Here is a 24,123-nt window from a genome sequence, read left to right as displayed (position 1 = left end):
CTAATCATTGTGTTTCTCAACAATTCCCTCATTCGACCATGAATCCATCTTGCTTCTTTTACAATAACGTTTTGTTATTTCAATTCACAGGCTTTCATTTCCATTTGCTCTTTTTCTAAAGTCGGTTTTTACTCCACAACAATAATTCTTTGCTTTGCTTTCTCAAACCTATTTCCCATTGCCAACATAAAGTCTTTGTCAAGAACACAACAGCTAGTGTTGTTGTTCAAACCAAAGAACCCACATTTTTAGATAAGAAAAACCACACATGACAGCTTAAATTTGACTTAATGTAAAGATCCAGTCGCGTCTTTAGTAGAACCTAAAGGATCCTTGAGCCTGGACTTGCCTCAGTGTCCTCGCAGTGTTGAAAAACGTGAGAGAAGAAGAGGAGGAGGAGGAAGAGGCCAAGAGAGCACTGTGTTGAAAGTCTCACCTCCCTCCATCCCTCTCGGGCCGCTGCGACAGGGGACAGGAGTGAAGACATGCACGTGTGAAAGCTGCCACATAGTTGTTATTTGCTGACAGGGTCTCATCCATCTACTGTGGCTGCGGGATCTACTCTGTCATCTTGTTTTTGCTCTCCCACCCTGTGGGAACGTGCTCCAACATCTTACTAAAGAGATTCACCATCTTCTTCTTAGCTCAGCGTTAAAACAAACGAAACAAAGAAATGCCGAGGCTGAAAGCAATGTTAGTTCATCAGGTCCAAAATATTGGAAAAATTAAAACTATAACTTGATAATTCCACCTGAAAAAGTTAGAGGATTACCAAAGATACTAGAAATCATCCTGCAGGTAACAAGTAAGTAAGTAAGTTTCACGGCAATTCATCCTTGCCGATTCATTTCATGACAGACAAAAAGGGCTTGCGAATGACTGGCGAGCAGTCCAAGGTGCACCCCGTCTCTCGCCCGATGTCAGCTGGGATTTACTGCGGCCCCCCCCACAACCCTCCAAGGATAAGTGGTATAGGAGGACGAGTGCCTTCAGACGCAATAAAGGACAAGAGAGACCATCAGAATCATTATATTGTCTTCTCAGGGACACTGAGTGTTGTACCAGAGAAGGTGAAGGTATTTCTGGAATGGTTGACAGACAGAATGCAGGCAAAGATGCATCTATACAAAATGGACCCACGTTTGAAGATGAAAACATGTAACCGGTGAGATAGCAGCCCTCATCCATCCATCTCCCATGGTGCTCGTCCACAAGAGACACGGCGCCCAATAACTCGTTGTTGTTTGGGCTTGTCGGATACAAAGCGCGAGGAGAAACGTGTTGCTCCAGTGATTGTGATCTCACTTCTCTTCCAGCAGCCATATTCCCGACAACAAGAACATCTGACAGAGCTCCCCTGGGGGACTCAAGAGCATGTTTCACTGTGCACCATGCTGGCACGGCGGCTGGGGGAGTGGAGTTAGCTCCGAATGTTTGTTACACCTCGCCGTATCATTACACACGACTAACCAGCTCGAAGAAAAGGAAATGTCCGACCTCCTGACAAGCGTTGTCTGGTTTTCCTGATTCAGACATCCACGTCAGTCTGTATCAGATGGAAAAAGAGAAACGCTCGGCATGATTACCTTTCCTCTCTGTCTCTGTATCTCACAGAACCTTTCGCTTTCCAAGACGAGACGCAACTGGAAAAGGACAGCCCTGACACGGCGAGATGGACAGATACTGCTGAAAGTCCATCTAAGTCTCTGCAGCACAGGTAGGTGGAGGTGCATTTTAAAGACGTTGAACTGCATCTGGTTTGCTTGTAAAGAAGCCAAATGTATGTCCGACTAGCTGCAGCAAAAGGATCCCATTATAATTAAGTAGCTGTGAAAGAATTGACCCAAAGGTTGAATTATCATTCTTGTTCAAATTAGCGCATTATGTCTCCTCGGCGCCACACATGTGAATAGATTCAGAGCTAATGGAAGAGTGTTCGCCAGCCTTGTCTGTTTAAAAACAGCAACAGCAGCGAGAAGAAAGTAACTCACAGGACGTGGGAAGAAGGGATGCTTGTGTAACGCCTTTGTCTCTGACACCGTCGAGCAGAGTTGGCCGCGCACCGACGGGCCGAGGTCAGGCTGATGCTCGCCCACAAGACTGCACGAGTGGAGAGGTCAGCGGATGCTATTGTGCCCAAAGAACCTCGAGGTGAGCGTCGGCAAAGTGAAGGATGAACTCAAGTAGATAGATGTAGCACGAGTGCAGCTGAAAAACAATGCTGGGACTTAAAAATAATGCAGATCACCCCGGCTGCCAATACCAGCTGGTGCTGCACGCCCATAACAGCAGCATTTCCCTGCTCAGATTGTGTGCACGAGCTGAAAAGGGGATGATCGTCTCCAGATTCCATACTGTCGCTGCTTCAATGGCGGACACACCCATTGTCGTATCCTTTTTAAGTGGAATGCGCATATGGGGCGCACTATCCTGAACCACAGGCCTGTGTAAGCACTTCCCCTTCTGCGGAATGAGCCTCCTCCCGTATCTTCACGTTACAGACGCGCTCTCTCTATCGGCGCGCCGCTGGTCGTCTGTATGCGGGCGCAGCTTTGCGTAGCGGTGGCTGTTGTCGTAAAGTGCAGTTTTGATATGGGAAGGGAGGAAAAAAAGATGATATCTTTCTGAGCCACTGAACGCAGGTTTTTCACTGCTCCCCAGAGGGAAATCTGCATCTTGAAGAAATATGAGATGGAGCTTTTATTTTGTGCTGATTTTGGCAACCCATGTGGATGAAAGGGCGGTCGTTTCTGAGGACCAGCGTCCCTCTAGAAAACTTCTGCTCAATCCTGGTTCTGGTTCTCCGTTTTCATACGTGTCGTTACTACACCGCACCGTTGAGTCCTCTTCACTGTCAATTAGGTTACAGAATTGTGTACCAAACTACCTAAAGGATTCATCCACCTGCTATGCAGCAGATTATTTCCAATTGATTGTACATGTCTTCCTTTTAAGCAATAGACATATCACATCGAGTGACAAAACAGGGTTCTCCTGCTCACATTACCGTCATAGATGTGCCTGCATGTACCACGGTGTGTCACGCAGGGCTGGGCGGTAAACCGCTTCAGACGGTACACGGTATAAGATTTCTGCTAACGCGCTAAGACGCCGGACAGTTGCGAGCGAGTTGCGAGTTGCTGATCGGGTCGCCGTAGTCCTTCTCGGGGTCAATGAATTAATGTGTTTATACCGTCAGAATCTGTCTAAATACCGCCATATGGATTTTTGGCCACAGCGCGCAGCCGTAGTCACGCACACTCTACTGACACTGAAGTCAAAACGTATGAAGAAAATCTAAATTTATTCAGAGGCTGTGTAGTCCCAACATTGTGAACCGAGACAGCAACAACTCATTTATTTCCACATTATCCAAGGCAACTTATTACAGCTGCACATCTTCCGTTTTTCCATATGTTGAAAAAAAAATGTTGGTGAATATAATGTGAAGTTCCTTGCATTTATAAGTGGAACATTTCCCCGAAGATACACATATTGTGGTTAAGTAGTCTCTGCAATTACCAAAGAAGTAGCACCCATACTATTGTTCAACTTTGCCATTTTACAATCTCTGCTGCGCGCGCGCGTGCGTGCGTGCGTGCGTGTGTGTGTGTGTGTGTTGTTGCTATGTCTGAGCTGGCTCAGAGTCCTCTGCTCTCATGTCAACTGGGATGAAAAGCTGTGTGCAATCCATCAGCTCACAGCTGCGACTTACATCCTGGTGGTCGGTCAAGGTCACACTCACACACACACACACACACACACACACACACACACATACACACAGACTGTCCTTGAATATACATCCTAATGACAAGTACAGCAGGTCTGTGCGATAACTTCACATCACTGAATCCTGAATCCTGACAGCAAAATAAAACTGAATTTTCAAATCCAACCGCCTTTAGTGAGTGACGGAGAAACCAAATCCTGCAAATCTGAGTTGACGTAAAACACCAACGGGAAGTCCTGATGTGCTCCAGTATCATTAAAGGTCCCGGGCTCAAGCGTGGATGATGATTCATCGCTGTGATTCAAAGCATAAGAACAGATGTGAAGAGAAGTCGCTGAACACGTCCTACTTTGAAGCAAACAGCTGCACACTTTTCTGTTCACGCTCATCCTTTCTCTGGAGTCGTCGAGGCCGCGAAAGATCAAGCGATATGGATTGAAGTCAAACAACATCCAATCGGGGGCAGATATCCCCATTGCTTATAAACGGAGCGACGTCTGAACCGCGCTCCAAGAGGCCCTCGGTCTGAACGAATTGATTGCTCGTCGTATTGTCCGTCCGATTCGTTCACCTTTTTTCGCAGCTGAGGCTTCGTGGAGAGGTGGGCTGATCGCGGTGCCGCTGCCTCCGTCGGAGCCGTCACAGCGCTGCGTGGAGAGAGAAGCCAAACGCCGAGCCAGAGGCGGAACGGCCATCTGGAGAGAGTCTTTTGGACCGGCTGGTCAAATAGCGTGGCAGTGGTGTATTCACAAACGCTGCAGTGAAATAAACACCTGAAGTCACATGCTCGGTAGCTCCGCCGTAGGCTTCATACTCTACAGCACACATTTTGCCCTTTTTAAAGGTTTAAATGTTAAATTGTCAACGACACAGCTTCAAAAGCAGATTTTGCTTTTTTGAAAAAAGTACCAAGGATGAAACAGCCCTTCATGAGCTGCACATGGTCTCCTGTAAAGACACAACTGATTTAATCGAGTTTGAACCTTGCAAGTTTGATTCTCACGCTAAAATAGTTCTCTCTACTATATCTAAATTCCTCTGTACTTCATGATAATGCACAAACTAAAAATGCAATGTTTCCATCACACATGCAAGCAGGTTCATTTGCCACACCCATGCTGACGTTGTGTGGCCCTTGCCACACGCGCACACACACACACACACACACCTGCTGTTGTTGCATCTCTATATTTAATTCAGACCACACAATTCTTGTGTTGATAATAATTACACGGATTACCTGCGGCCATAATCACATGATGTGTGACGAGGAGAAGGTAAAGCGTGGGCCATCTGGTCTGCCTGGGTGGGGCTGAGCCAACACATACACACAAATATTGTATGTATGCACGCCAGCCGGCAACAAACACAGCAAAAAAAAACACAGCAGATGAAAATCAGAAACAGCATTATCCTGATTTCACCTCTATTTAAGCATTAATTTACACATCAATTAAGCTGTAACTATACTTTAAACAACACATTCAGTATGCCAATACATGTTGCCAAATTACTATTAAATATTGTAAAATATTGTCTGCCGTTTGTTCAGAATTGTGCAATAAAAGCTCAATTCCAGTGAATAATTAGTTGCTGATTTCATCCATTTACACTGTAAAACCTACAAAGAAAATGTGTTTTCTTTGGCGTATCATACATTAAGCCCAAAAGTGGCCCTCGTCGGAGAATAGGTGAAGTGGGAAGAATACAATTAGAGCGAGAAAACCAATTTGTGAATTCTATCAAGGTCGAATGGCTGAAATGATTCTTTTCCTCTAAGCCCCAAACTGTTGAATCTCAATGCATTTAGAAATATATTCATTGGCATAATAAAATCCACAGACCGAGATGTATATGTCTATTGTTTCGCTCCTCACCCTCCCCGACCACTGTTGAATCATCTCACATCTTCTGTCTGCATTCTGCTATCAAATCCCTGCATCTCTCCTCCTCCTCCTGCCCATCAGCTCGGCCACCAACCTGTCACTCTTAGCTATGGGATACAGCTGCCGGATATCTGTAACCTCTCTACACACACACACACACACACACACACACACACACACACACACACACACACACACACACACACACACACGCATGTGATTGCCCCCTGCTGCCCCTCTGGACTGCAATCAGTGGGGTCTCAGCTGGCCCGGCCATCTCTTCTGTGAGGGAAGCAGGGATCAGTGAGTCCTCCTGGGGATGACTTTCTACTGCGCGTGTGGGTTTCTGAATCTTTCGAACAATTTGGTATTCAAACCATCTGATTTTGGAAAGCTTGTCTAATTAGGGAGCATATCGGGCGTCCTCAATTTGGTTTTCGGCGCAGCTGCATTCGATGTGTCGGTTGACCCGTGGGAGTCAGAGGGCAGGGCCGAAGAAAATGATTCTTTAAACACTGTGTTTGATCCCACACCAGAATGCCTGGCCCACTAACTAAAGTGTATGAGGCAGGAAAACGGTCTACCGGAAATTCATTTTAGGTCAATTCAATGCCTCCTAAATGATGCTTAACCCGACAGTATGTGTCTGTGTTTGCGTGTGAGAAAAGCTCAATAATATGTGTGTGTTTGTGTGTCTGCATATTTGCGTCAGCCCAACCTGTGCATGTACAGTACATGTACCAGCTATCTGGCATATGTTGCACGTGTATGTGCATGCGTGCGTGTGCATGTGTGTGTTCTCTAAAGCCCTGGAGGTCATTGGTGAGGTGATTATACTTCAGCTGCATCAGGTTTGGAGCACAAGCGGCTGCACTTACACATTGATTTCCTGTCACTCCAGATGGAAATTCATACTGTACACCAGCACCTCCTACCCCCCCCCCCTCCCCTCCCCCACCACCAATGTCTTTCTATCTCTATCACACACGCACACACACACAGACCGACTAATCATCCTAAGACTGATGATTCCAGCGATAGCGGGTAAAAGGTGAGGGCTCAGGGTGGCTTTCTGGCAGCTCGCTGATGGTTTCACTGAACATCCAGAAATGTATTCTGTAGGATCTGGACAAACTGTCAGAAGGGGTTATGAGGAAAGGTTACATCTGGAATTTAGATCTAAAATGAAAAAGAAAAAAAAAGCCTGAAATGTTATTGAAATTCAAATGACCCGTCTCCACCCAGCATTACTCAATCTTACCACATGAATATGAATGGAGCGGTGGCCCCCGTCTGATTGGTCCTCAATATGCATGAGAGGACTTGATGAATCCGTGAATCCGTGTACTCATCCCCATTTGCGATCAATGGACCAGGAAAGCAATTGTCCTATAATGGGAGGCATTTAGGCGCGTGCAGGATGGACTTTTAACGTTATTTGGGCCCCGGCCCTAATACACGGAGGGGTCAGGGGTCGTGCGGCTTTTGAAGGGAGCATCAGTCACACTTGACATTTGGTGATGACCTCGGCGGAGAGTGGAAGCTGTGAGGCCGCTGACAGTTCACTAGCAAAGGTGCAACCGATGGGAACGGATAGAAACACACGCAGGGAGGCATGTGGAGCCGCACACACACACACACACACACCGTGATTGCTTTGCTTTAAACATTTCTTGTAAATGGAGGCGACCATTAAGGCTTGTTCATTAAGCCCCCCGACAGGTCGGGGCTGCGTAAGTGGGGACACGTGAGTGATGACACCAGCGGCTGGAGTTTATGCAAAAAGACACCACAAAGGGAGAACCATAATGTGGCGTCACGCCATGTAATGGCTTTCCACCCACTGAATTTGACCTGTATTTTAAAATGATTTATTTGTTAGTAGTTCTTCTTACACTCTTGATATGAATATTATTTGGCAATATAAGTCTTTGGATTGTATTCTTTACCACTGTATTCTTTACCAGCTTCAATTTTTTTATCCGTTTTACTTTTGTATTATAGTCTGCTGCTCTATACTGACATAGATTTTTTTTTAATTAAAAAAGTAGAAAGTGCAATTATTTGGCTTTATTATGGTTGTAGAGTGATAAAGTATAAAAATAATGTGAACAATAATCTAATAAAATTGTATGCATATGTATGCATATATATAGATACATGTATAGATACATCTGTATATAAATAACTACAAGACATACTAATGCTGCTTTGTGGATACCTTCGTTTTTGATACTTCAAGTCCATGTTTGTGATGATACTGACATATTGTATGCATGACTTTAACTCATAACTGAGTATTTTTATGACTTGGGTATTGTTTTATTTGTTATTATTTGATTATCAAAATTGTTACTAACCTGAGGCTTTGAACTAATTTCCAAAGCATGAGCTTGATGCCGTGCTGAAGGCGATTGTGTTTGGATTATGTTTGTGTTCCTGCAGAAACGGATAGGATGGAGATGACCATTGGTTGAGCTGTTTTACAGCTGTAGTGTAGTCTCTCACACACACACACACACATACACACTTCTTCCATAATTGATGTGGGAGACGAGGCTCCCCAGGGGTCATCTCTTCTCCTCATCCCATTTCCCCAAGCTGTTCTTGGCTGTTTTCTGTTCCGCTTCCCCCTCTCCTTCTACTATGCTTCGTCTTTCATTTCACCCCTCCATCCCCGGCCTTTCATCTGGTCCACCCATTTACATGCCTGCTGGCCCTCATCCATCCATTTAATGTGCTGACGGCGCTGGGGGGGGCGGGGGGGGTTACCAGTTCGGCTCCAGCAAAGCACTGATTGCAGGATGCTTTTATTTTGCACCTCCTCCTTCTCTATATCTGTATCTCGTGTACAAACTCACTCTCCTCCACAAGTCCCCACTTTGCCTTTTGCTCTCAAACACAGACTCACAATGTGTGGTCTGTCCCTCTCTCTCAATCCCCCCAGAGACTTTTATCACAACGTGCCTGGGTCCCTCTCCAGATGTTAACGGTCTTCCTGGCTGGTGAAGATAGGAAGGAGAAGCCAGACCATCACGCACACAAACACACAATTATCGTGAGAACATCAGACCCTAGTAATGGAAAAGAAACACACAGAGGTGCTCAGACACCTCACTGGTCACCCTTTGGTAATCTTATAAAATGATCTACAGTCCAGGCAATATATCATTTGCATAATAAATTACTGACTACTTTAATTATTTTACACAGCGTGTTTCTCAACCCATCAAACCCGACAGTCCTGCACATCTTTTCTAGGTAATTGTGGCACAGTGCAATTTTACGATGGGCTAAAATTATTTTCATTGGATTTATTATCAAGGTTACTGAAATAGAACATGTTTTATTACTGAAGTGAATAAAAAAAAGAATACACACTTCATAAAATCCCTCCGACTGGGTTTCTAATACGCTCTGATTTTCAGATTTTGATAATATAAAAATATCTTGATTTTACAATCCAGAGTCGGACGCCACCCAAAATGTCTTGAATGCGCGCAACGCAAACCTGTGTGGCACCTGAGAAAGGTTCTGTGAAATTTAACAGGAACGAAAATGAAAATCATTCAATCTGCAGGGGACAAGAATGATTCAAATTAAGCTACCATCCATTTATTGGAGAAAACTACATTTAAAAGGTTGCTGAATTTGAAAAGTGTGATTGGTTTAAAGTTTAATTGCACACACCATTGCAGAAGGTTTCTGCTGCAGACGATGGTGCCTGATTGGCCCAGTTTCCCCTGGGTCACGCTGTAGCCTGAGGAGGCTGTCTGGAGGCTCTGTCTGGTTAGGGGCCCTTGGAGGCTGGCCTGCAGCCCGGAGAGGGCCCCTGTTCCCCGGGGGACCCTACGACCGTCCTCAGCTCACCAAACCAGAAGGACTAAGTGGCGATCGGCTCGCTCCCTACAACCTTCTCTGAGAACAATAGTGGTATATACGAAAATACGCCCATGTAGAGGAGTGAGATGAATAAATCATTGGGCCGTGACTCCGATTTGACTCCTCGGTGTTGACAAAAAAAAAAAAAGAACTCTCTTTGACACATAAAATAAGAAGTGATGGGATTTACATGGATATACCAAACCGATGTTATGTGTCATGAGACAAAGACTATTTTGATGTGGGAGAGTGACAGAGGGAGAGATGAATCAAAGTCTGTGGGCCGGAATCAAGTCTTTACATTGCACACTGAGGAACAGGAGGTCTGTTCTGTGATCACGGGGAAAAAAGAAAAAAATCCTGCTGAGGTGAAGAGGAAATGTTTACTTTTGCTTTCAGAACGTCAGCAGCCGTCTTCAGTCAGTGTTGAACTGGACTTTATAGAACCGGGTGAATTAATGTGATCTGCTCTGTCATAACACTGAAAACAAGCACTTCTGATAATACTCTATAGCTTTGCTTTATGTGAGTTGTCAACACACATGGAACACATCTCAAGCCAACCAGATTGAAGGGACATGATAGTTAAGTATGTGGAGGAGTGAGTTACAGCTTGAAGTGTGATGCTTTTGGAAATCACATTATGCCGAGAACAATTTAAGAAAAGAAAAACAATTCTTGCATCCTCTTTTGTTTTTTTGTTCTGTGAGCTATTTTGGCTGTCTCTATGGGTAATTTGGAGCTGAAAATGTTGTTCAGCTGTGACCATTTTACCACCATCATACCAATCACTGACACAAACAAAATGCCCTTGGGTGCATATTTAGGAATTATAATGAGTCAGAACTACAAGCAACACATAAACAAGTCTCTTTTTTCATCCACTTGTTTTGCAAGGACCACTCTGGTCCAGACTGGAACGTCTCAGCCACCACAGAATGGAGCGTCATTACATATTGTACAGAGGTTCAGGGTCCACGCAGGATGTGCACCTTTGGTTTGTGTGGTGTTGGCATTGTGTATTCAGTAGCGTTACAATCAATCACACATGCGCTACTTGGCGGTGCTGGTTGAGGCGGAGACGATTGGTTCAGGATGGGTATCGACCTTGAGCAGTGAAGGTCAGGACAGCCCACTGGTCAGAGGTTGGGACCCAAACTAATCACGTCAGCGGTGCTTTGATGTGCGTGGACATCTGGCCGATCCGAGGACTGGAATGCAACACAGGTGGGATCTCGCCAAGAAGGTCCGTGGGAGCCATAACAGGTCACAACAGAGCCGGTAGCACGGTGGTAAACCCTTCACAGACATCAGACCGGTGTCTAAATGTAGAAGACACCTTCGGCAGAGACAGAGTCTAACTGCCATGTGTGCATCTGGTCGTTAAGAGCTGTGAGTTTAGATGGATTAAATGCAATTTAAGTCAATTTAAAAAAGAGAAAAGGGTTTAAGTTTGTTTTTTAACTGTAGAAACTTGCAAGCAAAGTGAAGACAAATTATAAAGTAATTATCTGCAACAAATTTTATACACGCATGCAAACAAGTTGGATTGATCTAAATGAAGGCCAGAAAAACAGATTGACTGCCCTCAGGAGCTTCTCTGAGAAAATCTGCATCTCATCCTGGGAAACAATCAACAGAATCTCTGGTACTTTTAGCAAAGAAAATGAGAAATCCAAGTAGAATTGATTTGAATGCGGTATAACAAAAAAAAAAGTTTAAATTCTATGAAGACGTAGGATGAAAAGCATCACCTTTAAGAAGTCAACATCAACATATCAAGCTTAAAAATAGTTTCCAATAATGAAGATTAGAACACACGTCTAATCAATTCTACTTGTGGACAGCCGCCTGTGTCCGTCCCCTCTGGGCGTCGCACATGCTGCACATTAGCCAATTGGATCGCTCGATTACAGCGGCTCACACCGGTTGAACGCGATGCAATCACGCATGTTGCTGAGTGTTTTTTCACCCTCATGAAACCCGTAACGCATGCACGCAAACTCGCACGCTCAGAGCGCCGAGGACTAATGGCGCCGTCTGACACGGTGGACCAGACCCGCTCACGTCCAGAGCGAGACCCACTTGTGTTTTCTTTTCTCCCCTGAAACGAGCTTATTTGCAGCGGGCGCAGAGCAGCTTTTACCACCTCTCGCATCGCTCATGATCAGCTAAATATTGTGACAAGTGCGTGGAGGGGAACGCCGCACTGATGGACGAGCCGCAGCTCGGAGAACACTTTGTCCTTGTATTTGATTAAGGGAAACATCTTCCACGATTTACCAGCGAGGCTTTTGTACCACCATCGCTGCAGCCAAGCCCCCCGGCTAATTCATTTAGCAGGAGTTGATGAAATGCTTTAGCCTCAACAGTTTAGGATGCGAGACGCTTCTTTGGGGATGAAACCTGCAGGGTTTTACCGAGATCAAAACTGATCCACCTTTTCTTCATTCTAAGAGCTCTGATTGAAAACAGGTTCGGGGCGATTGGACAGGTTAATGAAGAAGCAAGAACAAATGTGTCTTAGTGCGAGTAGGTATGTGTGTGGGTGCGTGGGTGTGTATTTGGGAAGGCAAGGGGGAAATTTCCACTTTCATTCACTGAAAAAGCACTTAAGTGAGTCCTTTGACCGTCCAACTGCAAAACTCTGGATGGGAGCATGGGAAATGTCCCATGACTCCATTTTTGGAAAAGATAATCATTATGCAGATTAGATCATTCTGATAAAAAGTCACCAGACTTTCCCCTTTGTAGTTCTCTTTGCAGCAAATATACAAATCAAACAAGTATTGTGTTACATATTGAATTCCTGACCATTTTTATGATCCGTTTCTTATTACATGAATCAAAAAGGATCCTGTCTTGAGCAACTAGTGTTATTATTGGGCTGGTACATTATAAAGAGGCTGTTTATGTGGCCTTTATGCATTCTAACACTATGATTGGAAGTAATGTATAATTTACTAGATAATATACATGTCTATAAATAAAAAGCATGATATGTATTACCATACTGTCACATCTGTGGCACGTTAGCTTCTGCTCAGCGTGAAGCAGCATCTCGTGTTTCTTTGAATCTCCTCAGTGTACACTTGTTTTCTACCACCCGGCGAACACTCAACCCTGCCCAGGAGCCTCTCTGCACATCCACACACACACACGTATAAGCAAACACACACATATGAATTACCCTAAACTGCTACAGGTCGACATCCAGCACAGAGGCAGGTGGTTAATTGCGAGACCCGACTAAACATGCAATCTCAGTGAAATCCCACGATGTCACCGAAACACTTAACAGGTATTCAGTTAAGCACGGAGCACGGAACATCCGTCAAACACACACACACACACTCTCTCAGTTACACACAAAAGTCAATCCATGCTGCTGGCAAAGGAGATCTGGAGCAGCTGCCCTGCTACACACAACGGTGGGCATCATCTGGCTGGCAACTTGAATGCACGTACAAATCCTGCGCATTACACACACACACACACACACACACACACACATACACACACACACGTCATCCGGTTAATACAGTGAGCCACACACTGGGCGGGGGTGATCCGACGGCCGGTCCTCTCCTCTCTATGAGCAAGAAAGTTTCACTGCGAAGAAGGCGGCCTCATGAATTGTTAAGCAGAACTCTATCAATAAACAAAAAGAGCAATAAATAAACCACAGAGTGCGTTGGAGCAAAACAACAGACTGGCGGGCGGGCCGAGAAACACAGCGAGTGTCCCCCTTTGTGTGTGGGTGTGTTTCTGTGTCTGCCTGAGATTTTCAGACAGACCCAATTGCACGCTGTAATAATCTTGAGGCGCTGCTGATTAGGGATGGGGTGCAGGGATTTGGAGGGTGATTTACAGGAGAAAACATGGCGAAGGCAGGCTTTGGAGGAGACAAAGGGAGTCTGGAGGAGTCCTGTATGATGGAGCGTTTTGGAGAAATGTGCAGCACCAATAGGATTTTCTCAGAGGAGTCCAAGGTGCTGGGATTTGGGAAACCGGATTAGCCGCTGTGTAATAATGTGATGGTGTGTGTGTGTGTGTGTGTGTGTGTGCGCGTGCAGTAGGGGGTTGAAAAAAGCAGTCAAAAGGATTAGGAAGGTCCCCCAGAACGAGATGTTCTTCTTCACCGATCTCTCAGAGTTTAAAGATAAGGTTCCTTCTTTTTGTTTTGGGGCTGAGGCTTGCAATGAAACATGGCGGTTTCTGGTTCGCTCCTCAGGTGTCGAACATCGTCCCCTTTGACTTGTACAGACCCCGTTGTCAAATAAAAAATGGGAAATAACTTATAATAACTAACTAATAATACCTTGCCATGCTAGCCATACGTGAAATAAAAACTTTTTGGGCATCCAGGGAGAGCTACGTACGGAAAATGAAATATACAAGTTTAAACATGAGAATAAAATCTGTGTGTGGAGTCGAAAAGACGCGAGGCAAGCAGACAGCACTGCCTCACACACTGTTAGTGGCCGCGCGGCATCCTGGATAATGTAAGCAGTATGTTTCGTTAATGAGGAATGATTTTTTTTAAATAAAAAGAGACAATATTGCGGTTTCTGCCGAATGCAGTTTTTGTTATTTGTACTCAGAGGCAGATGTTGTGTATTTGCTCCTGATTCAACGGGACAAATGTTTAATTATGATAACAATACACAGACATCTGACAACCGGTTCTCTCTTGATTTTGAGTGCACTTAAAGCCTATTAGAGACATTGAGGAAGATTAGATCCTTCACTGATGAGTAGCACTTTCACAACAGGACACTCGAATAACCCTGAAAATTTCGAAAACATTAACTCACACACAGCGCATTATTTTATCGTGAAAATTGTTTCCTCCGCCACAGCTTTGACTCAATTTGACATTGTGACAGTTTTAGTAAAAACCGAGGACTCTTCATTTGAAGTGGATGTAGTCACCATGACGTCACCCCTCGGTTTATGGGGTGTCATTTGTTTAAGGAGAAGGGACAAAAGAGGAGCTAAGTACAAGTAAACAAGGTGGAATACAGAGACAATTCCCTAACAGGACAAGAACGTGGTGGCGACCTGTCAATCACAAGTTAGCCCAGCCCCAAAGCGTCCCCTGCTCGATGATCTTAGTCTCAATGTGAGCATACTTTATTAAATGAACATCATACTGCATTGAAGAAGACTGGTGGACTCTAAACTCACATCAGGTAATAAATCCACTGCAAAGTAGCTTCATTTTTTCATCGGTTTACAATCTGACCTCTTTTTGCCACCGGGAGACGCCCCCCGATGGTCATTGGATGCAATGCAAGTTTAACACACATTTGGGAACCAGATTTTACAATCTACAACTGAGGTTGGACAGAAGAATCGTCAGAACTAATTCAAGATTTGTGGAGACATTTCAAGAGGGTGTGAGATAATTAGCTCAAGCACAAGGAAAATAAAAATGGACGAATGGGAAGGAACAAATAAATACCCATCAGTTTTTACTACCGTAGTTCTCACAGTAACAACACGCTTTCCCTGGATCCACTCCAGCTCATCTCATCTGTGCTGCATGTTATGTCACTGCTGGAGAAGCAGTACATTTCTTTTGGACTGCAGAAGTATATTGCAGCGTTGCACCACATCCGTGCTGAACACAGTTAGGAGGTAAATAGATCCCTGTTTTAACTTGCAGTCCCGACCGCTGATCCGCCATCTCATATCTACAGAACACAGCCCTGACAAGCCGGATCGACATCACACCCTCCTCTGAGTAGCCAGGAGAGAAAAGCCACATTTACTTTAATACAAAAATAAATCAGATTGTAATTACAACAATATGTTGTTTTAACTTAAAAAGTAATCGGTTGATTTAGTTTAATTAATTCTAATTATCAATAAGCAGGTGCTCTTTAAATGACCCCTTTTCCATTCGACCTGACTGAAGCCCAAATAGAGTCAATCCTAATAATATAGTACAGAGAAATCCCTCACGTTTTAGAGGCTTGATTAAAGAAAAAGTAATGGTATGCCTCATAAATTGGCAATCAACTACCCAAAGTATCACCAGTTCCATCCATTAATGAAGTGACAAATCAACTATTCATGTCTGGAGGAGATAAACATTGTTCAAACAAAGCTTTTAATCCAAAAAAGACTTTGTCAAATGAGTCAGTGGTTTGCTTGTTGAAGCGGATCTATTTCCTGCTTACAGATAACCACAGTTATCTTATTCCCTTTGGTTGCACTGAGAACAAGGTCAAATGTGTGTGTGTGTGTGATGTCTACTGTGATTTATGTGCTTGCATCTTTCAAATTGTCTTAATTCAAGAGCCAATAACTAATAAATAAAAGCCTCCCTCTTGACAGCGTCCAAACAGACTTGGCACGTCCTGCTGGCGGAGGACTCATCACATGACAAGAAAACTTGATTCCCTACCCATAACTGCAGGACATCTGCGCTGAATCGGCTCAATTGGGTTGTAACGCACCGTGTTCAGTGAACTGGGGAGCAGAACTTCCCCATCAGGTCCGACACAAGACCAATTCCGGCCACAACCCACCCAGAGGGATGTACCAGTCGGCCCTCTCTGTCCTACTTTCCTCTTTTCATCCTGCTCCTCTCATGTTCCCACCTTATAACTCCATCCCTACGTTCCACTCCTCCAGCGCTGGGAGGAAAGAGCTCCACTGGTCTGATTGCTTTAGAGGGCCATGGACAGAGATGAAAACACCACTTTCTAGACGTATCTTGGTAAACCCGGCAGAAGATTGAGGGCTGTTCTGGCGCTCTTTCAACATCGGATATCAGAAATTGCAGTTCACCCAAGATAGGAGAGACATTTATTTAAGCGCCTGTAAGATTCTTCAGTTTGCTCTTCGTATGTGCAGTATTTGAATACGCAAAATGAAATGCAATATAAACACACCGGCAAAGAATTACCAAACATTATTAAGAAACACCCCCATTTTCTCCCTGTATTTCCCTCACTGAGGACAAGCAGAGCGACGCAAAAAGAAGTGCAGGACAGCCAAAAAGGGAAGTGAGTGTTTTGCACAGACGTTCAAGGTGTAAACCTGGTGAGCCTCACATATTTCAATCAGTTTCTCCACTCGACTCAGCAATATTGGAGCTGGTAGAGCACAAAAATGTTACGCTTCATTCAACAAATAAACAATGGCAGAGAATATGATTCAGGCTGGAATAGCATTCTCCATCAAAAGGTTAAAAAACGGTATTACGGTACGATACACTTTGGGTGCAAATTTGCTTTTGCCTGTAACAAAAAAGTTTGCCGTGTTGACCGTGTGTCCTGATCTCAACCTTAGTGGGTGACACACTTTTAGGAACAAGGGTTCATCACAGAATTAGCTTTGTTAGCTGCTATTCTTCAATAAAAAAAGTCTGCTATTACCAGTTTTACATGCGCTCCTCGTGTGCAACCGTATTGTTTCACCAGTAGCCATCTTCAACCTTTTAAAAAACAATTAAAAGACAAATAATTGTCAGTCATCGGCGTTTCTCGTCGTCTCTATCTTGTTCCTTGGCCTGAATATTTTGCATATCAATGCGGCAGCTGTTTCAAACATTTCAGGCCGCTCCTTTGACCACCGAATACATCAGATCAAGACAAATGTAACCACGGCCACAGACGGAGACACACAGAGACGGAGACACAAGCAGTCAGAGACGGAGGGCAGAGTCAGACCAATAGAGACGGCTGCAGCAGGTGCGCAACACAGAACGAGCGTGACAGACATTGACGGCGGAGGAAGATGGTGAGCTTCCCGGGCCGTGAACCTGCCATGTGTAGAGGCGTGCTGCACCATCTGTGTTGAGACTGTTTACGCAACACAACGCTGCTGCAGACGCACACGCCGCACCCCCTTGCGTAGGACATCACAGGGCAGGTGGAGTCGGCATGCTCCGCTTGGTGCAGCGCCGTAAACAGCAACAAAAATAAAAATCTTCAGCAGAAAAACAAACAGGACGACAAAACAAGACAAAGTCCGGGAAAGAGCCGGGCCACACAACCAACAACAAACCAAACTGTGATTCAGTTTACCGTTTAAGAATAACGTACAGGGACGGCACACACATCAGCGGACAAAAACACAGCCAACAGAAATCAAGTGGGACAGAGTTGAGGAAGAAAAATGAGAAGAAACACGGCGGCGTATTGCTGCAGTCGCTTGTTACCCTGCAACACGGCGCGGAGTCACACCAGAACACCAATCATAACAAATCCTAATGACAAACAATGAGCCACGGCACAGTCTGCCACAGCTACGCCGGGAACAAAGAGAGGCAACACAGGACAGGACAGAAAAGAACAAACAACAGGAGTGATGTCACACGTATTGACAGAGGGGGCCAGACATGATGGGGCTTGTGAGGGCGAGAGAGCGAGGGCAGCAGGCGGAGCGAGCGGGGGTAAGAGGAGGCCGTGGGAGAATGACCATTGGAGACGGGGAGGCCAGCGCGGGCAGACAGTGCTGTCGTGTCTCGGCGGTGCCAGCCAAACCCCAGAGACGTCTTCGGCAGACACTGGCTGCTCAGGTCTTGACCCTCTTTGTGTGGGACCAGAGAGGACAAGACGTTGAGTAAGAGGCGGTGGTCCAACATAAAAGCAAGCGTTTTTTGTACAAGAGCTTTTTTAGAAATATGAAATGTGCAAGTAACCTTTCTACAAAGCCCTGCCAACAAACGTACTGTGCAGCTATAACCAAACATGTCAGCTAACATTTGGATCCGTTAACATGCTAGAAAGGTATATTAGGTATACACGTGTACACGTAATCCGATCTGTTAACGATGGATTGTGGGGCTAACACGCTTATGCTAAGAAGTAACCACATATTTCCATCTAACTGCAAACTTGACTCAGAAAATCATTTTCTCTAGTAAAAGATAACATACTGCTTGAAAATTCTAAAAATGGATCATGAATGTTTTGTTTCCTGTCGAAGTGAATTTATTTGTATTTCTATGATATACATCGAAAGAGTGTTACTGAGATGTCTGCTTCCTACTGATGTCCTATTTAATGCGACGATCTTGCAAAACAAGAAGAAGAAAGCATTGTCTTTATTTTCCTGTGCTTTATACGAGTCCTCCACTGTTGATCGTGTGATATGATGGAGAAAAAGTGTCATTAGCAAACGGAAAACAGGGAGGATGCAGCAGCGCAACAATTACACAACCCTATATATATATATATATATATATATATATATATATATATATATTATATATTAAGGCCTCTATGGAAGTAACGGTCAGCAGCAGCACGCGCCGGGGCGGGAAACCGTTCTCCTTTGAGGTCCAAAGGCGCCGATCCTCTCTTTCCGTTACAAACGTCCGTCTCCTGTATCACATAACTCAGCTAAACAACTAGGCCATGCGCAACTTCAGGGCGACTACTACAGCAACTTGTCACAGCAACTGAATTCAAAAGGCACACGTAACAGCATGAAGCCAAAGCTAACGGGGTGGTATGCTCAAGCTAATGGCTACTCGCTATTCGTGTCACACCTCGTTTTAAACTACATTTAGTGACAGTACAGAAAGCAATACACAAATAACTCGTATTTACCTATTGTGGATCACAACAGTCCCCACCAAAAGCTAATTGGTCGTCAGTCATGAACATTATTGCTCTCCTACACGATTACCTACTCACTTTATGGTGATAACGTGCTTCTGCCGCAATACGCGAAACCTGACGCATACGCCTAAGCCCCGCCCCTCTACCTGAGAATGGAGTCGGATTGGCTGTTAGTATCAGAGCCAACCAATTAAACCAAGACAGAACAAAGATTGACAAATTTCACTGCCAGCAGTTCGCACATATCAACTATTACTACTAACTATACTAATTTGCATAACTCCAACCTTTAATGTGTAATATAAGTGTCTTATTGAAATACTTATCCACCTGTATCTATTTTTACCGTACCTTTTGAGTGGATTTTAGAAATCTATATTCCATATTCTAAATGAATTTTGTGCCCGGGCTACGTATAGTTACACAACTTTCATTAACAATACATCCTGTGTACTTTACAATGCTGTGTTAGTACAGAAAAGGGTAATCTACTGTAGTATTTAGTCTGTTATTCTTGCCTCAGTATTCGTTGCAGGGATTCTAGATCAACAAATTAAAAAAAATAACAACAACAGAAAACAATTACAACAATTAATAAAAGGTAAAATAAAGGCAAATAAAACCGGGGTATTTATGAAGTAGACAAAAGAAGACAACAACATTTGCTTGGTTACGGATCCGGAAAAATCTGTTTATACGCCTGAAATCACCTGATTGTGGCAACTTTTGTTTGTTTCATGGAAGCTCTCAGTGTTTTGAATACAAGACATCCCCTAAATACACATATTCATGACTTTGAGTATTCCTCTTGAAGCACTCACTGGCTGCTGTGTGATGGACCTCGAGACCCTTTCAAGCTTCTTCTATGAATTCATTTTCATGCAATCATGAATAAAATAAATAGCTACATTCAAGGCAGATCTCACGTCAATGAAATAATGTGACTGGGAAAAAAATTCTTTAGCCACTAAACTCTTGCAACATGTTGCTCCGATTAAAGTTAGTCACATCACGGCATTAGCTTTAGTTTTATTGACATTCATTCATCACGTTTGCGCATTACGACCAATGCTCAGAAACCCGGACGGCAGCAGACCCGTCGATGGACAAGCAGCTCCTGGGTCAGAGAGAACAAAGACGGGATTTTTAGACACGCGCAGTGTGTCGCCACAGTAAATCGCAGGCAGGCTTGACGACTGATGCTAGTGAGATGCTTTGAAATTCAGTGACACCAAACTAACCAAACAGACAAAGAAAAAACCTGGAGTTTAGAGTCACACATTATTTGGGCCAGTTTAGAAGGTTGAAGGTCAGTAATGTGTAGTGGACAGTGTGGCTGAAGAGGACCCTCATGCCCCCAGCTAAAAACCCTCTGCTACGGAGGAGGAAAGGAGCCTTAAGGTGCTGGGGTAGAGGGTCTTTATCTGCACAGGGTCGTGCGGGGCTCCAGGCTGGGTGGAGAAGATAGGAAAGTTGAAAGATTGTGGGAGAGTGTTGGTAGAGATCACGAGGCTGTGAGAAAAGGAAGAATAGTTTCAGAGGGAGGCGATGTATCCCTGTTCGTCTCATTAAAAAACAATAAGAAAAAACAAAATTCCATTCAAGTCAGCAGCCTTTATATAAACAAGCAGTGAAAACCCGGAGGTTATAACGTCTTCTTTTGTGCCCTGCAGCGAGACGCAACCTGGCGAGGATAATAACAGTGCGAGGACAGGCAGACACACAAGAGTTAAAAAGGAAAAAGAAAGCTGATCAATTGCGCGACAGTTGATTGTGTGGGCGCCGGCCACAGGTCGGTAATAGAGGCCGGCATTTTGGCAGCAAAACCCGGACCGAATATTACGCGGGAAATGAATGAGAGGGCAGAAAGATGAAAGCCAGACGAATGATGTGTGACCGTATTCAGCCAGCATCAAAGCAGAGCTGTGTGCGAATCGTACGTCGACAAGAAGTGTGTTTCACAGGGAATCAAAGGGAGAGGAAGCGTCACAGAGTTAACAACCGCAGAGTAAACAGAGCAGCACAAAGTGACTCAAGTGCAAAGTAACCAGCCTGCACCTCAACAGGAAACAAGGTCACGTCTCGACGCAGCAGGGCGGCGAGCCGGGGGTGGCGGGACGGGATCTGTCGCTTTTTTTTTAGCAGCGTTTGTGAGAAAACGTCACGTTCGTCAGTGACTTTTCTGTTAATCTGTTAGTTTATGATTTGATCAAGATTCAGCACATTTTGATCCATGCCAGCTGGGCTCGGATCAGTTTCAGAAGCTGACAACAGGCTCTCGGATTACGTCCACAAAATATCTCAAATATGTCACAAATGGGCCACAGAGGTTTCTGATCGAAGGCGGTGCCCTCCTCCACTTTATAAATGACGCACATCAAGGTTAGTGGTGCTCCCATTTGGATCTCAAGTCAGTGCCAACCAATTTCCAAGCCTCTTTGGGCCGAGCTGGTCGGCTGCCAACGGGCGCTTTAATAATTTAGTCATCCAATTTTAAAAGCAGTTGCACACAGGACTCGTAACAGAAATTACCAGGTTATTTTAAGTCAAATTTCTATTCAAATCAGAGTCCGTAAAGGCTGTTTAACAAGCGGGGCTGACGTGTCAATGTTTTGAATCCTGTTTTCTTTCTTTTTTTTTGTTGAGTGGCCCCGTGTGCCGAAAGATGCGACGTTCCCTCTCTATACAATTTCCTGCAGGCTACATCCATACGGACATCAACTCAACCGTCAAACATTCATGCTAACTGGGAACACTGGGGAAAGCGCATTCCAGGAAAACTCGCAAAATGGAAACGTTGAACTGTGAACTTTCATCTCGTCATTCATAAAGAGTGGACAGTTTAAAAATGGGGGGAAATCCTGACCACGGTTTGACGAGTCGGCCCTACTTTCAATTCAGACAGTGTCCTAATAGAGCAGCACTTTCAGCGAGGAGCACAATGATAAATATTCTAATTACAGCGCACACAAAAGAGGCAACGGCATGCTAAGCAGATTGTTCTTGACACAACACAGATTTATAGTGACTACCACTCTGCCATTGTTCACGTTTTATTAGCTGCTCTCAGCTCGCTTGTCTATTGCGACGGCTTGTTCCTTATAAAAGAAGCCGCTGGTGTCCGTGCAGCGTAATACTATTGTTTTGACTCTTATGGCTGTTGTTTATCTTTTACAAAAGACACTCACGGTGGCGTCGCTTTTGTCTTTTTAAAGCAGCGAGTTGGGCAGATGGAGAATACTGAATACACAAACGCACACACAGGCATGTTGTGCATGGTCCACACATTCATCCACACACAGACACACACACACACTAAGTCCTCACAAGCACTTACAATCCAAATGCTCTCAATGTAGTGAAGTTATTTTGAATGGTGATCCGACGTTCAGATGCATTGAATCGTTCCCTGAAAAGGTGAAAAACTGGAAAAGTGATTTTCCACATTTGGTTACGTCTTATTTTTCTTTTAAAAAAAGAGCGTTGTATTTCAGTTATGAAAGAAGCCGTTTGGTTGCCAAACACTCACAATTCCTCATCAGTTTCTAGAATCAATTGACGTGGGACTTCCTCCATCCGAGGACTGAGCAGACAGTCTAAAACTGACGTAGCATCTCACGTAACCCTGTTCTGCTGAACAGAAAGCCCCGTCCATTTCTCATTTGTCTCAGAAAGTAAACTGCCTACATCCAACCGTCCCCACGTCACCGTATGAGCTGAGAACTCTCATTTTGTAGTGTGTCCTTGCTACGCAATAAGGGCTCTCGCTGGATTACATTTTCTCTTTTGAATGGTGGAAAAGCTTTGCTGAACGTTTTATAATTCCGTCCCCGCTATGACTAGTAAATACCCGTTTGCCTGCTTTTGGCATCTGTGGTCGCCCCCTCACACTGAGGTAAGTCCATTAGACACTTATTAAAGATAGAAAAGCACATGCAAACACCCCCCCCTGCCACCACTATCCAATAGTCGCTGTGCAAAGACCAGCAAGTGAGTGTGTGTGGTCAGTACAGCTCGCCTCATCGGCGTTTTGACGAGAACACACAGGGACACAACCGCGCGCACACACTCGGGCACACACGCCCCCTATCTCTCTCGTCGGGACTCTGTGCTGTGTTCTGCCGGATCTCAGTGTGAGTGTCCGTGTGAGAGTCTCTGTTTTTCTTGCAGGCGGCCATCTCTGCTCGGCCCTGCCATCTGTTCCCGGCGCTGTGGAACGCGGCGCTCCCTCTGGCTGCAGGTGTTTTTCAGCGCTGGCAAAAATTGCCAATTGGAGAAAAAAAGAAAAACCAAAAAGTTGTTCAGAACGAAGCTCAGACTTTTATTTTTGGGATGGTTAAGTCACCTACTGAGTCTTTCCTTCCCCCGACTTTACAGAATATATTATGTTATATTATATTATATAGGACATGGTTTAAGTCAGGCCATTGTGTCAATAAGTCTCCTCACAAAGATCTTAGTACATGCATGTCTGTATGAGCAGTTTGTTGTGCACATTTGTACTTACCTACATATGTGTGATCATGTTTCCATTGGAACTATCCAAGGTTTTATGCAAGAGGAAAAAAAGAAAGTGACAAAAGTCTCTTCTTTGTGTGATACGCTACCTTTTGATCTTTTCTTTGTCTCGGAGGGTGGAAGTTGTAATTAGGGTTTGGAAGTTCACTTTTATAAAGGAAGTGGAAGTGGGAGTGATTATGTTGTTTGGTTTGGTCTGTATTAAGTTTTTATATCCTCTCTAAGTGCCAATTATCCAATTAACACAGCTTGCTACCTGCTCAGGTTGGACACTAAAAGCAGTCAAACTGCCTGGGAAAGTGGCCTGTAATGACTCAGTTGAGTGAAGGACACACTTTTTAAATAAAAAGTTAGAAAAACATTTTTAAGAAGTGCCTCATTTAGACTAAATCTGTATAATGAAATATTCCCTCTGATCTCTCCATCCAGCGCTCCTCCTCTGCCTAAATGTCCTTCTCCGGGACATTAAACTCGTCCCGGTGGGGGAACTAGAATCTCCTCAGTGGGATCTGGTGCTGGA

Source organism: Gasterosteus aculeatus, chromosome 13 (genome assembly GCF_964276395.1).
Source record: "Gasterosteus aculeatus chromosome 13, fGasAcu3.hap1.1, whole genome shotgun sequence".
Lineage (NCBI taxonomy): Eukaryota > Metazoa > Chordata > Actinopteri > Perciformes > Gasterosteidae > Gasterosteus > Gasterosteus aculeatus.
Note: the sequence above shows the minus strand (reverse complement) of the source record.